This window comes from Pinus tabuliformis, chromosome 3_1 (genome assembly GCF_031772625.1).
Source record: "Pinus tabuliformis cultivar Carrire ecotype Pingquan chromosome 3_1, CPIR1, whole genome shotgun sequence".
NCBI lineage: Eukaryota > Viridiplantae > Streptophyta > Pinopsida > Pinales > Pinaceae > Pinus > Pinus tabuliformis.
Genome location: NC_142301.1, coordinates 434,579,610 through 434,595,573, shown reverse-complemented (window position 1 = coordinate 434,595,573; position 15,964 = coordinate 434,579,610). Strand labels below are relative to the sequence as shown.

At 41.4% G+C, this 15,964-nt stretch overlaps 1 protein-coding gene across 2 annotated transcripts in view; it reads right to left on the bottom strand.

The window, feature by feature from the left end:
* The window catches only part of LOC149187618 (putative CoA ligase CCL12), a 258,764-nt gene that overhangs the window by 52,427 nt on the left and 190,373 nt on the right, over nucleotides 1–15,964 (bottom strand). The gene's annotated exons all lie outside the window — the stretch shown is intronic.

Here is a 15,964-nt window from a genome sequence, read left to right as displayed (position 1 = left end):
TACTTGTTTGACATCTTAAAGGCCAACAAGCTGAAAATATTTCAAGATGGCCAATTGAGCATTATGAAGATGAAGTGTCACCAGTATAAAGAGGGCAGTTATACACCTAAAAGAAAGAGAAGCTCTTGGCAAAATTTTGTTGTTGGTTAACAAGTAGGAGAAGGCTAAAAATTCCTGCTAGAGTTTGTGTTAAACCTCGTGCAAAATCAAATTGAGGTGATTGAGGGAGCCAAAAGTGAGAACTTTGAGGTCCTTTCTCTAGAAATATAAAAATTGTAATATATATATATATATATATGAATTTAATTGTGGTTTTCTTGTTTTCTACAAAGCAATATGGGTGCAACTGCTTCTTGATTTCCATCGTGACCGAATGTATGATGTTTCACAAGGTCAAGAATGATCTCCGCATATTGAAGATGCTCATCCTGCAGTTTGCTAGATATGAGGGTTTTGCTGTATATGAGGCTATTGCCTAGGTAAGCAGCAACAAACTTGCAAAACTAAGGACGAAGTATGTTGCTGATAAGTTGCATGAATGTTGAAGAATTATTAGCCTAAAAGGCATGACAAGCCATTCAAAAGTCTATATCTGGTCTTGAAAATGGTCTTCTATGCATCCTGTGGATGTATGCACATTGCAGACTTGATGATATCTTGAAGAAAAATCTAATGTGTTTACTGTTACCCACCACCAGTGGGTGACCCCATAGAACAAATTTTCTCCTAAATTTGTCTTCAGCCAACAACCAACAGCCATTAGTGTAGCCGATATTGTCCCAGATGTCTCTACTCCCTAAGCCAATCACATGTCCCCTCACACATCTGTCGAGATCGTTTGTTTGAAGGTGGGCCATCTAATCGTAAAAGTATGGTTTTTCATTATGTGATTGGGTGCTTATGCTTGTTTTTCTTGGGCACACTTATGCATGGATTATTGGGTGTCTTGGAAGGAGGAAGGGTTTTCATTGATCTGAAATTGATAAAGGTATTACAGACTTATGTGTAGAGTTGTCTATATTACTTAGTGCAATGGATCGATAAGATTGCGAATAACACAAACACTTAAACAATTATAAAAACACAATCAGACACATCAACACAAGCAAAATTGATAAAGGAGTTCACTAGACTTCCTGGCTACGTCTCCTGGTCCTAGCTTCCAGTGCTGACCTCTTTATTATGTCTTCAAATGGTTGTTACAGGTGTGAGCTCAAAAACAGAGTCTCAACACAGAAATGGAACTCACCACTATGTTTCGCTCGAAACTTCGAGTTGAAATGAGCATACACACGACCGTACTGGTCACCCTGACCTCCAGACCCCTTGGAATGGTTCACAATACACTCCTTTCTCTCAAATTTTCTGTGTTATGTTGTTTATATAATACGTACAGTTACAAATTATGCGATAAAGGTGGAACTATATGTTTATAATAGAAACATACTATAAATGAAAGGATCGGCGGGCGCGGGTGGACCCTGACCATCCGGCCTTTCCCCAACACTGATCTCAAGAACAAACCATCTAACGGCTGTCGTGTCCCGCTCTTCAACTGATCCGGACGACCTGCACTGTTGATCTGTCCTCTGCCATCCAACGGCTGTTGCGCGGTTTTGCGCTCCAACTAGCATGTTCGCTATTTTTGTGAAGGCACGCGATAAAGTGGTTTTCAGGAGGCTACGTGTCAAGCGCTGAGTGGAATCGCGTGATCCCGGTCTAAAACCACTTCCTGCCTTGAGGGCACGCGATAAACCATTTACCACCCTCCTGTTGGAACTCAAAGAGTTTAGCTCTTTTTTCATAGTTTTATCCTGTCCGTTTTCCCAGATAACTTGTCTACATGTTTCGACGCGATATGCGTCGATCTCCTTTGATCGGACGATCTCCACTCTTGACCGTTGTTCCTCATCGCTTGAGCTCTGAACTAATCTCCGATTGCCACATCATCTTCTGCGCTGACATCATCAGGTACCTACGACTCTTTCCCTAGTTGCCACATGTCCTGCTGACGTAGGCTTTGACTTTTTGACCTAAATCTTTGATTAGCTCTAATTTCCTTGTCCGAACTCAGGTTTGCATGTGGTTTGCAGTTTGCACCATTGGCTTCATATTCACGAGCCCTTCAACATTTTTCCATTTCACCTGTATTTGAAGAATTTTGATCTGGAGGCTATGCTGAATCCATTTGGGATCACTCCTCCCCACTAGAAGCTTTTGGTCCCACAAAAAGTTGGTTTTAGCTATCGAGTAAGTGAGGATAAAGTTCCTTCGCTTGTCCAATTTCTATCCATCGTGCTTTACTTGGATTTGTACCTTTGAGTCCAACTCTTAGGTACTCAACATCCCCTCGTCGCGAAGTTCTTATCCTTCTGTCAAGCACTGTGTCCTCCTGTAACTCATTGAGATACTTAGGCAATAGATCCTCAATGGAAGGTAACTAACCTTGCTCTTCGGGATCTTCAACCATTGAAGGTTCATACAACCTCAATTTTTCAACATTAACGACTGAATAGATTTGCATATACGCTGGTAGATTAAGGCGGAAAGCATTTTCACCAATTTTATCAAGTATTTTGAAAGGACCATATCTAATTGGTTTTAACTTTTTACCTTCCCCTTGCAGTCTTTCTTTGCTGAAGTACAACCAGTTTGATCACCAACTTGAAAACTATGCTCAACTCGATGCTTGTCATGTCGCGCCTTATACTTGGCTTGACTTCTTTCCAGCTGTTCCTGTACTGCCTGGTGAATTTCCTGGATTTGTTCAATGAACTTGGTTGCTTTGTCCACATCATTGTGTCCATCAACTGCTATGCCTTTACCAAAGACAAAATCCAAGGGAGACTTTGGTATAAAATCAAAACAAGTCTCAAATGGAGATCTCTGAGTAGAAGAATGTTTGGCACGGTTGTAAGCATGCTGCACATAACACAGGTGCTCATCCCAAAGTTTGGGATGCTTGCTGCAATATCCTCGAAGCAACTGTATCACTGTCCTGTTGACCACTTCTGTTTGACCATCTGTTTGTGGATGAAATGTTGTGCTCTTCTTTAACCTTGTGTCCATTAACTCCCATAGACTTGACCAAAATTTCCCAACAAATCGAGAATCTCGATTAGATACAATAGAAGTGGGTAACCCAAAATGAACCCATACATTTTGAAAGAACAAATTTGCAGTTTGTTCAGCTGTGACCTGTTTATTACAAGGTATCAAAATACACATCTTACTGAACCTATCCACAACTACATACAAATAATCATGACCTTTTCTAGACTTTGGCAATCCCCCAACAAAATCCATGGAAACACTTTCCCAAGGATGAGAAGGAATTGGAAGTGGAGTATACAAGCCTAATTTTCTATTACTTGGCTTGCTTGTAGCACACATAGTACATCCTTTGATATATCTAGAAACTGTCTCATGCATTCGTGGCCAATAACAGAACCTTTGCAATTGTGCAACTGTTTTACTTACACCAAAATGACCTGATATGAGAGAAGTATGTGCTTCTCGAATTATGTTAACTCTTTCAGTTTGTGGAATGCATAACTTTCCCAAATGATATAAGAGTTTGTCCTTTATATAATAATCCAATTCTTCTACCTACTTGCCATGACTTAAAGTTGCATATACATCCTTAAAATCTGTATCTTGAGCATATTGTTCAATGTAACTTTCATGAATTACTGAATTATGCTTAAGTATAGTGGATGCATTTATGATTGGTCTTGATAACATGTCTGCAACCTTATTATGTATGCCCTTCTTATATCTGATAACAAGATGAAATTGTTGTAGAAAACCCATCCACCTGTAATGTCTTGATTGTTGCAATTTAGTTTGTGAGTGTAGATATTGAAGTGGTTGATGATCTGTGTGAATGATTGTTTCTTTACCCATTATATAATGTTTCCACTTTTTAACACTCTGTACTAATGCATACAATTCTTTATCATATGTAGGATAGTTAACTACTGCTGATGTAAATGTCTCAGAATGAAAGCATATAGGCTTCCTGTGCTGCATCAACACTGCTCCCATGGCATAGTCACTTGCATCTGTCTCAATCTCAAATGGATGCTGAAGATCTGGCAGTGCTAGTACTGGCGCTGCACTGATCCTTTCTTTCAAGGTGTCGAAGGCTTTCCGTTGTTTGCCTCCCCACTGAAACACCTGTTTCACACTTGTCAAAGCATGTAAAGGAGCTGCAATCAACGAAAAGTTAGCAATAAACTTTCTCCAATATTGCGCTGCCCCTAAGAAACTTCTAACTTCTGTAGCAGATTTGGGTTTAGGCCAGTTCACAATGACTTCAACCTTAGAGGGATCTATCTTCAATTCACCACCCCCTACAGTATAACCCAAATAATTCAAAGATGTCCTTCCAAATTCACGTTTTGACAGCTTCACATAGAGATTTTCTCTTTTTAAAACATTTAAAACCTGCTTTACATGCTTTACATGTTCATCCCAAGTCTTACTAAAAACAAGAATATCATCTAAATAGACTATTACAAAATCATCAATAAATGGTCTAAATACATCATTCATGACTCGCATAAACGTAGCAGGAGCATTAGTTAAGCCAAAAGGCATAACCAACCACTCATAAATTCCTTGCTTTGTCTTGAAAGCAGTTTTCCATACATCCTGTTCTGCAACTCTAATCTGATGGTAGCCGCTTCGCAAGTCTAATTTAGAAAAGTAAATTGCATCTTTTAATTGATCTAATAAATCATCAATACGAGGAAGAGGATAACGATTCTTGATCGTGATTTTATTTAGTGCTCTAAAATCAATGCACATTCTCCACGAACCGTCTTTCTTTCACACCAACACAATAGGTGATTTGCATGGTGATGTGCTTGGTCTTATAAATCCTTTATCGAGCAACTCTTGTACCTGCTTCTTTATTTTTGCATTCTCTAAAGCTGATAACCTGTACATTCCAATGTTAGGTAGTGGAGCATCTTGCTGTAAATAAATATCATGTGCTATCTCTTGCTTGGGTGGAAGCCCCTGAGGCTCTTTAAACAGAATATCATAATCAGAAACAACTTTAACTAAATCTGCTTTCTATTTAGGATTATAGCCTTGGAATGCATCGGATTTATCAGGATCCTTTGCCTTTACAATCATTAGTAAAAATTGCTTACTTGAATTTATAATTCTTTTCATCTGTCCTGAATTTATGAGAGCGAAGTTATCTTTAAGTTTATGAGCTCTTACAATATACTCAATTCCATCCTTAGTGAGTTGATACTTATTTTCAGCTCGATAGAAGATAGCTTTTCTATTATACAAGTATGGACTTCCTAATACAATTCCACATATGTCCAATGGGACTATATCTAATTCAACCTCATCTACAAATGTTGATCCAATAGCAAACCGAAGTTTACATTGTTTCGTAACTTGTAGCTTTGTTTTATCACACACCCAACCTAATGGATATGGCTTCTTATGAGGTTTTGCTTCTAGACCCAACTTCTTTACAATTGTTTCAGAAATCGCACCTCTCCGATCTCTTATGCACCTGCAACACTGATCTGGATTTCTTGGCTAGAAATCCACCTAGGTAGCAACTCCCTCTACCTTGGTTTTTCCCCGTTAGGCACTGTTTTGTCTTGGCAGCAATAGCACCCCACCAGTTTCACTCTTCGCAATCTGCCCACAGCTTCCTATGCCCCAGCAACTGAAGAACTGAGCCTCTAGGCTCTGCGCAATCCTGGGAAGGCTGATTTGCTCCCTTGGCCAACTGCATCAACCCTCTTGGTCTCTGTGTGGCTCTTTGTGAGCCTCTTCTGCCTTCTTCTGCCTCTGCGATGGCCTCTCTTTGGCTCGAACTGATGACGCAGGCCCTTTGCGTCAACCCTTATCTATTGCTTTCTTCCTAGGAACAACTTCTGTCACTCGGGACAACTATTTCTGCTGCAAATTCTCTGATTCAGCCATTTCCTTCAGCTCTCCTGTGATCTGCAATGCTTTGATACCATGTTGAAATTTCTAAGTATTACCCGTTAGAAATTTTATTTGTATTCTCTGGTTTTTTTCTCCTACTTGTTAATAACGAACAAATTATTTAAACATATAAATATTGAAATAAACACAATACAGTCTCAACCATCTACAGATCAACAGCTGAAAGAAATAGCAAACACACAAGTGACACCGTTATTTTTTGACAACTCGTTCCCGGAAAAACCCAATGCGGGAAAACCGATGCAACAATTCTGAGGGTTATTTTACTATGCAGTCTATCTGAGTACAACTGGGTGCCAAACTGGCTCACCTGACATAGATATTAATCTGGCAGTAATACCTCTCTATTAGGAAGCAGATATTCAGAAAATATGCCGCACGAAACCCTCCCCAGCACACTCTGAAGCTCAGCGTTAGCCCTCTGACGCTCTGCGCAGCCTCTATGGCCCTTTGCGTCACTCTTGTAGCCTCTGCGTGGATGACGCAAGCCCTTCTGGCCTCTGCGCAGTCTCTTCTCCCTCTACGTGGCTCCCTCTGGCTCAATGTCTGCCTCTCTGCGTCTGCGCTAGACTTCCGACACTATCTCTACCTCTCTGCCTTGTACTCATTGCCCCTTGCTGCAAATCCGATCACTGATTCGATTTCTCTTAGCAAACCTCGCTTTATAAAATCAAATGACTGATCACTCTGGTGTGTTCTCCAACTGACCCTCTAGCCTCCTCTTATACTTTTCCTGTCGGTCCTTCAACGACCGAGATTACATCTCTAATCAACGGCTAAGATTAGATTTGGCTTGATCCATGTCTTTTAGAACCTTCTAACCTAGTTTTATATTAATACCCATTAATATTTTATTTTTCGTAAGTTTAGACTTAGGAACTCCATTAAAAATATTAATTATTTTAATATCTCCCACAGGGTACAATCTACCCAAACCATTTCTGGGTCTTGGAGATCTCATGTGCTTTAGCCTCTCCACCAATTTTCATGGCTAGAGCACATTCGATGCTACCCCAAATCAACATTTCATGCAACTCTGATTATCACAGTAGACACTGGTTGCTCCCATCCTCTGCTCGAACAAGCTCACGAGCAACTTCCTAAGCCATATAGCTTCGAATGTACTTGTGTTGGCTGCCATATATTCTTCTTTTGTTCAGCTCAGTGCTATTGACTTCTGCTTCCTGCTACACCAAGAAACCATCCCTGATCTAATGTTGAAGCAGTACCTAGAGGTACTTTTTATATCCACTGAATTGCCTGCCCAATCTGGATCTGTGAATCCACATAATCTGACATCATCTCTTCGAGTATATTTCAACCCATACCCAACTGTGCCGCACACATACCTCAGAATGTGTCTTGCTGCTACCCAATGTACCCTTTTCGGCTCAACCATGAACTGAATAAGGGTATTGACAACAAAACAAATGTCTGGCCTAGTGTTGACCAGATACATGAGAGATCCAATGAGTTGTATATGCAAGGTGGGGTCGACTTCCTTGTCCCCTGATGCATCTATCTTCTTCCAATTGGTGATCATAAGCATAGTCATGGGCCGACAATCCTGCATTTTGAACCTCTTCAGAATATCTGTAGCATATCTCCCTTGCCCAAGGAAGATCTCCCCATTCTTCTACCAAACTTCCAATCCTAGAAAATAGTGCATCAAACCCATATCCTTCATGTCGAATTCTACTGCAAGGTTCCTCTTGCAGTCTTTTATGAGCCCTGATGATCCTATCAAAAGAGATCATCCACATACAAAACCAGAATGAGTGGCTCATCCTCTACCATCAAATAGTAGAGGTTAGGATCTGCATCACTCTTGATAAATCCCAACTGCTACAAGTAACTATCAATCCGACCATCCCACGCCTTGGGTGTCTCCTTGAGCCCGTATAGGGTTGTCTTCAACCTACACACATGAGTGCGCTTCTCATGAGTTTCGAAGTGTTATCTAGGCAATCCCTTCTATGGATAGAAGCGATCCCTCTAGTCCAATGAATGGATCTAGTAACAACCAAAACAAATACATGCAAAACTCTCCTAGTTTAAATCAGAATGACATGAGAGAGGAAAGATGGCCTATCTCACTCCTATGTGGTTACTTTTCGATGTCGATCTCGATCTCCTCACTTCCAAGTTCAATCCTCGCTATCCTGTTGCGAATGAATACCTACAAGAGAGATCAAACAAAGACAACAAAGGAAAAACATAGCATATGCATTCTAATGTAAACCATATGACAGATCAAGGAGCATCATACTAAGCAAGTAGTCATTTACATGCTTATGGAAAGTAAACATGCATTGTATTAATAATAAACATAAGAGGGAAGCATACAACCACTGCCTTGATGTTGGAAGCCTCCTTCGGGATGGGTTTCCAAGTCCAAGCCAAGACTTCTCAAGCTCTCCTTTCTCCTTCACAAATTGGCAGCAATTAGGCACAATTTAGCAGCAACATGACCAATCTAGTCTGACTAACCATTTGAGGGTGTAAGGGAATGCATTTATAGGGAAGGAGAGGGAGTTAGGGATCCACAAAAGGGGGAAGAAGGTCCACATCTTAAGGGGAAGATCCCTAAAGGTAGGATCAAGGACTCAAAATGGGAGAACTCGACCATATCCTTATTCAACAATAACCAACTCGCTGTTCTCGAGGCTTCTAGTAAGAGAAGCTTCTACTCCATTTTTGGAGAAACTGCCTGAAGAGGATCAACGCAGATTTTCCTATCCAAAGTCGCGCTGCCAGCGCTAGTCACTAGTTAGACCAAAGGGTACCAGCACGAGTTTTCCTGCTAAAAGTAGCGTTGGGCTTGCAAATAGGGTTTTTTGACAAGCTCTTCCAGAATTACTTCAAGGCATTTCTTCTTATTTTCTTCAGGGATGCTCTGATCAATGTTTTTCATGGTGAATTCATTGACAACTTTTGTCACTTTGCGACATTTTGGGCAAAGTTCGACAGCTCAGGGTATGAGACAGGGAGTGCGACAAATTACTGTATAACACGAAGCCTTCAGGCCGTTCTATATACACCTCTTCTTCTATCACCCCGTTCAAGAATGTTGTCTTGATGTCCATTTGGTGAATCTCCCATCCCACCTGAGATGCTAAGGATATAACAGATCTGATAGAGGTATATCTGGCAACTGGGGCGAAGGTCTCCTCGTAGTATATTCTTTCTTTCTGTGCATACGACGTCCATCTGTTGAATCTCCCATCCCATCTGAGATGCTAAGGATATAACAAATCTGATAGAGGTATATCTGGCGACTGGGGCGAAGGTCTCCTCGTAGTATATTCCTTCTTTCTGTGCATACCCCTTTTCCACGAACCTAGCCTTGTACTTCTCTACATTGCCATCTGCAGCGTACTTGATCTTGTAGATCCATCTGGAACCTACAATTGATCTATTTTCCAGCCTTGACACTACCTCCCAAACATCATTTGTCATGATAGAACTATACTCTTCTACCATGGCATCCACCCACACTAACGTTGTGTGGCTTCTTGAAAGCTGGAGGGTGCTGCAACCTGAGCTACCAAGGCTTGATATCTATCAGGCTGCCTGCGTCTGTCTTAGAAGCTCTGATAAACTCCTTTGCATCTCTCAATGCCTGACGAACTTCCCTACTGGCTCTACCACTGGTGGTGGTAGGTTCAATCAGTTCCTCCTATTTTTCTTGCTGCTCCGTGTGCTGAGAACTCCCCGAATCTCCTACACTTGAGGAAATACTAGTACAAGTCACTATACTTGATCCCTGTGACTGTTCTCCTGCTGGTCCCACTAGCTGCCCTTGCTGCTAGACTAACGGAACTTTTGCTGATTGATTCTGATCACCTGCAGGCATCTCTCAAGATCTCCTAAAAGCTTTGTCCTCCATGAAATTTACATCTTGTTTCACTACAATCTTCCTACTGCTAGGAATGTAGATCCTGTATGCCTTTGAGGTCTCGCTATACCCAACGAGGAACCCCTTCTCTGCAGTCTGATCCAATTTACTGTGTTTTTCATCTAGCACGTGGCAGTAAGCTGCACTCCCAAAAATCCTCAAGTGACTTACTTCAGGCTTCTTTCCTGTGAAGACTCCCTCTGGTGTTTTCTTCCCCAATGCTCTATGAGGAGTTTTGTTCTGAATGTACATTGTTGTGTTACATGCCTCTGCCCATAGAAATCTGGGCAGATCCTGATCATACAACATAGCCTTTGCAACCCCAATTATTGTTCTGTTTTTCCGCTCCACTACTCCATTCTGCTGAGGGTTATATGGAGTTGTCCATTCTCTTTTGATGTCTTCCTTTGCACAAAAATCTATGAAATCTTTATCAATGTATTCTCCACCATTATCTAAGTGAAACACCTTGATCTTCTTCCTTGTCGCGTTCTCTACAAGTGCCTTAAACTCTTTGAATCGATCAAAGACCTCATCTTTGGTCTTTAAGAAATAGATCTAGGTCTTTCTGGAATGGTCATCAATAAAGGTGACGAAGTATTTGCCACCACTAAGAGCTCTAGTGGACATAGGGCCACAAATATTTGAGTGTATCAGTCCTAACACGCCATTTGCTCTATTGTCACTTCTCGGGAATTTTACCTTTGCGTACTTCCCAAGTACACATCCTCTGCATACATCATTATGCTCCGTACTGAGAACTGAAACTCCTATTATAGTTTCTTTGAGAATTTTGAGTGCTCCATGGTGTAAATGTCCCATACTCCTGTGCCACAGTTCGTTCAGCTCCTTTCCGCTGCTACTGTCACTGCCTATTAGTGCCATTAGAGAATCGAGTTGCAACTTGTATAGGCTATTGCTTCGAGCTTCAATTTGTTTCACCTTCTTCCAGCTTGAGTTTTTGACACACTTTCTTCCCTACGAAGTGTACATCATACCCCTTGTCCTGCAGTTGGGAGACTGAAATTAGGTTCATACCCAATCCAGGAACATGCAATACATTAGTAGCACTGGTGCTAGCTCTTGACTCCCTCTGAAACTCTATGGTATCTCTCCCTACAGGAGTACATTTAGTTCTGTTGACCATAGTGATCTGGAATTCCATCTGCTCTTCTTGATAGCTAGAGAAATATTCTCTAACTCCTTTCATATGAGCTGAAGCTCCACTATCTATATACCAGACACCAGGTGAAGTTGATTCTGATAGGTGTGAAAATTCCTAGACTCTAGGAACCCCTACTACAACAAATCTGAACCTACTTCGCCTACTTGATTTTTAAATTACATTCATCAAGTTATTCTTTTGAATACTGAAGAAAATTACTTCTACAACCTACACTAATCTAGGATGCTCATCTAGCAATCCTTTACAGAGAAAATATTGGCGGAAAATCTGAGTGAGTTTTACCTCACTTCACCTGATAGAATTCTGGTTGATCCGGCACAACACTGGCTAACCCTGACTATTTCTACGCTGGCTCTGCGTCACCTTCTCTGCCCTCTGTGTCAACTCTCCCGGCTACTGCGCTGCCTCCCAGCAAGCTCTCTCCACCTCTCTGTTAGTATTCTCCGAAATGTCCTCCTTCCGGATTCTCACTGCCCCTCTGTTGCAGAATGATCACTTAGTTCGAATTTCTCAGCTTCCTAGCCCTAGAAATCGAACTCTAGATCAATTCTCTCCCACTATGTGTTTTTCCAAATGAACCCCATGCCTCCATTTTATACTCTTCCTGTTGAGTCTTCAACAGCTGAGATTAAGTCTCTAATCACCGACTAAGATTAAAACATGACTTGATCCGCCTTCTAGATCATTCTCACCCATATTTTGATTAATACCCATTAATATTTTAATTTCCCTAACTTTAGACTTAGGAACTCCATTAAAAATATTAATTATTTTAATAAAATACAATCTAGGTGGAATTTCACCAAACGGTTTCTGGGTTCTTTAGAACTCATGTGCCTTAGCCTCTCCACTAATTTTCAAAGCTATAGCACTTTCGATGCTACCAAAAAATAAGACTCCCTCATAGCGAGGAAAGTGCTTTAGCAACAATGTCCACCTTCATGTTGCTCCGTTTCTGAAGCATCTCCTTTTTGCACTGCTGCTGCCACCAACACTGTGCTATTACTGCTACTATACTGTTGCCCATGACACTGCCACTGCCACTGATGCATCCGTACTACAACTCCCTCTCAAACGTTGCATCTGCTATGCTGCTAGCACTGCGACTGCTAACACTGCATTCGTACTGCAACTAAGTTGCTGAGAGAAGCAACTGAAAAACATCCAAAATTAGTTGAACTTAACTGTGTTCAACACAATACAATGAATGTTGGAATCTGGCTGCTACTGATTTTGACCCTCTGAATCTTTTGTGTTGTTGTTGACTCCTTCACTGCCATCTGCACTACTGCCAACCTTGCTCTGCGTTGATCAGTTTTTGGTTCCAATCCACTGCATCTGTCCTCTAGAGTCTAAACACTCCATTGCATCATCTGACATTAATTCCATCTCACTACTGCTGAATCTTGGGCTCTTGTAGCAAGGAATTGATCCAAGAGGTGGACTCCTCAAGGATCCTGCCCACATGTAGTGTTCCCGACTATAGCTCAATATTGCCCCATCTCCCTCCTAGATATGCGTGGGCACTCATGGCATACTCTTCCTCATCTATCTTCGCGGCTACAACCTTTGGATCATGCTTCTCGTCCTTATTCTTTTGCTTCAAAGGACACTGAGATGCAAAGTGACCCATCTCTTCCCATCTGAAACATTTCACCTTCGAAATGTCCTTCTTTTGCTTCGACTTCTGCTGTCCCTTCGATGCTAGAGCTGCATTTTCCTCCTCCTTCGTCTTTGTGCCACTCCCACTGCTGCCATTGAGTTTGACCTTCACTAGGTCCCTCCTTAACTCCTCCTGTTGAAGAGCCTCCCACATCTCCTCCCATGAAGGTAGTTTTTCCCTGTCCAATATGGTTTGGACAAAAACTTTTCATTCATCCGAGACTCCATTCAGGTCTATCCTCACCATCACGGTTGGCTGATGAGTGGACCCCACTGTAGCAAGTTGGTCTCTAGTGTCTTGAAGACGCTGAAGATAGAGGTTCACCCCTTCTCCTTTCTGCATCAAAGTCCGCTGCAACTTCTGATCTATATACATCTTCTATTGTTCAGAAGAGCTTTCATACAAAGAAGACAAGGCTTCCCACATCTCTCGCGCTGTATCCTTGCCCTGCAAATGTGAGACCACATGATCTCGAACTCCATCGAGAATGAGCTTCTTTGCCTTCCCCTGCTCGGCCTTGTACTTCTTCTTTTGATCATTGTCAGTAGGAACAACTACAACACTTTTGACGTAGGCCTCGAGATCATATTCCTCCAGAAGAACCAAGATTCTGGTCTTCTATATGACATAGTTGGAGATTTCGTCCAACTTGTACTGATCTTTGAGCCCATGCGATGCTATCTCACCCAACCATCGCACTGACCCCTCTAGTCACTGCTTATCACTACTCAGCTGCCCAACAAGTGAGAAAATTCCCCTTCTACATGTCTTCGTTCTTTTCCAGCGGATTTCTGCCCCGGCAGAAACTACGCCCTTCAAGCACTGCGCTAAGGCTCTGCGTCACTCCCTTTGCCTCTACAAACTCACAAACTGGAAATCGTACCTCTTTCGTCTCACTCAAAGAGAGATTTCCTCGGATTTGTTTTCCGACAAGGACTGCGGAATCCTTTCAGGGGATTCAAATCGCTGCCAAGTGCAGCTTTCGACGTCACTGCTCAGCACTGGATCTGCTCTTCTTGTTTCAAAATCAATCGCTCTAATACCATGTGAAAATTCCTAGACTCTAGGAACCCCTACTACAGCGAATCTGAATCTACTTCACCTACTTGATTTTTAAATTACATTCATCAAGTTATTCTTCTGAATACTGAAGCAAATTACTTCTGCAGTCTACACTAATTAAATATTTGATCTCATGAAACAGAAAACAGAGAAAAAAACAAGATACATACGACACACTTATTTTTGGACACAATAGTCCCCTGAAAAACCATGCGGGAAAACCAATGCAGCAACTCTAAGGGTTTTATTATTATGCAGGAGAAATATCTGAATACAAATCTCGGATGCTCATCTAGCAATCCTTTACAAAGAAAATATTGGCAGAAAATCAGAGTGACTTTTACGTCACTTCACCCGACAGAATTCTGGCTGATCCAGCACAACACTGACTAACCCCGACTATTTCTGCGTCGGCTCTGTGTTAGCCCTACGTCATCTTCTTTGCCCTCTGCGTCAGCTCTCTCGGCAGTTCCCGGCAATTCTAGTAGTTTCGACAATTTTGGATTCTGCGAACAAGCAACTTTTCTGCGTCAGCTCTCTCGGCTACTGCGCTGCCTCTCTGCAAGCTCTCTCCGTCTCTTTGTCAATATTCTCCAAAAAGTCCTTCCGGATTCTCACTGCCCCTCTGCTGCAGAATGATCACTTAGTTCGAATTTCTCAGCTTCCTAGCCTTATAAATTGAACTCTAGATCAATTCTCTTCCTCTATGTGTATTTCCAAATGAACCCCAAGCCTCCATTTTATACTTTTCCTATTGAGTCTTCAACGACCGAGATTAAGTCTCTAATCAACGACAAAGCTTAAAACATGACTTGATCCTCCTTCTAGATCATTCTCACCCATATTTTGATTAATACCCATTAATATTTTAATTTCCCTAAGTTTAGACTTAGGAACTCCATTAAAAATATTAATTATTTTAATAAAATACAATTTGGGTGGAATTTCACCAAACGGTTTATGGGTTCTTTAGAACTCATGTGCCTTAGCCTCTCCACCAATTTTCAAGGCTAAAGCACTTTCGATGCTACCAAAAACTAACAATAGACAAACAAATTCATCCTCCAACCTGGAAGATAAATCTGAATCATCCTGATTGTTAATTCTATCCATAATTTTTTGTGTTATTTCTCTTTCCTCCCAGCGCTAAATCTGCTCAACAAACTACTGCGAAAAAATTACTACGTCCGAATAGAGATCTGCTTTGCAAAAAAATATGGGGCTGCTCCCTCTGCCTCTGGACTTTCTTGATCTGGAGAAATCAAGTTTTTATGTTGCTCTCTCACAAAAGCTGATTTTCCGCAAGAATTACTTCTTTCTGGCTAAGAGACTACGTTGCCCTCTGGGGATTCGAATTGCTTCTCACACTGAGCAGTGAACCTCTTCCTTTCTCTGCTACTGAGCTCTCCGGCTGATCAACTTGGCTCTGATACCATGTGAAAATTTCATCTATTGCAATAACTGAAAAATATTCTTCTAACTGTCAAATAGATTATGCAGTTTATTTGCTACGACAAATATCGAATAAGTTTACTACTGCAATTTTCACAATAAATTACTGCGGAAAATAAAATGTTGGAAATAGAGAAATTCTAGCACACACAGAAAATATTAACATAGTTATTTTTGGACAATTGTCCCCAAAAAAACCTAATGTGGGAAAACCGATGCAGTAAATGAGGGTTTTCTTATTAATTTTTAGCAACAAATCTGAGTACAAGAATTCCGGCAATCAAGACAGAGAAAAAATACACAGAGAAATTTTATAAGAAATTTCTTACTCTCCACAGCGACTTCCTGACCAAGAGATGGACCCTCTACTCATACGATGGTGCCTCTACGTCACTCTTTGCGTAGTGCTCTCGTGGAATACGCTCTCCCTCACGTTGCCTCTTCCTGAATTCGGAAATCTTCCTTCCGGACTCCTACTGCTACCCTCTCTCTCTCACCTGCTACTCACCCTCTGGCTCTATCTTCTCTCCTGAATCACAACCACTGAGAAAATCGATCTGTCTGGGCAACTGAGTAACTGCACTAGTGTGTTCTCCATCTACCCATTGACTTCTTATAATCTTCTGTTGGAGCACCAACGACCAAGATTAAAACATAATTGATGGCCCAGATTATTTCCCTGCCGATCCATGTGAGTTTCTAGAACATTCACACT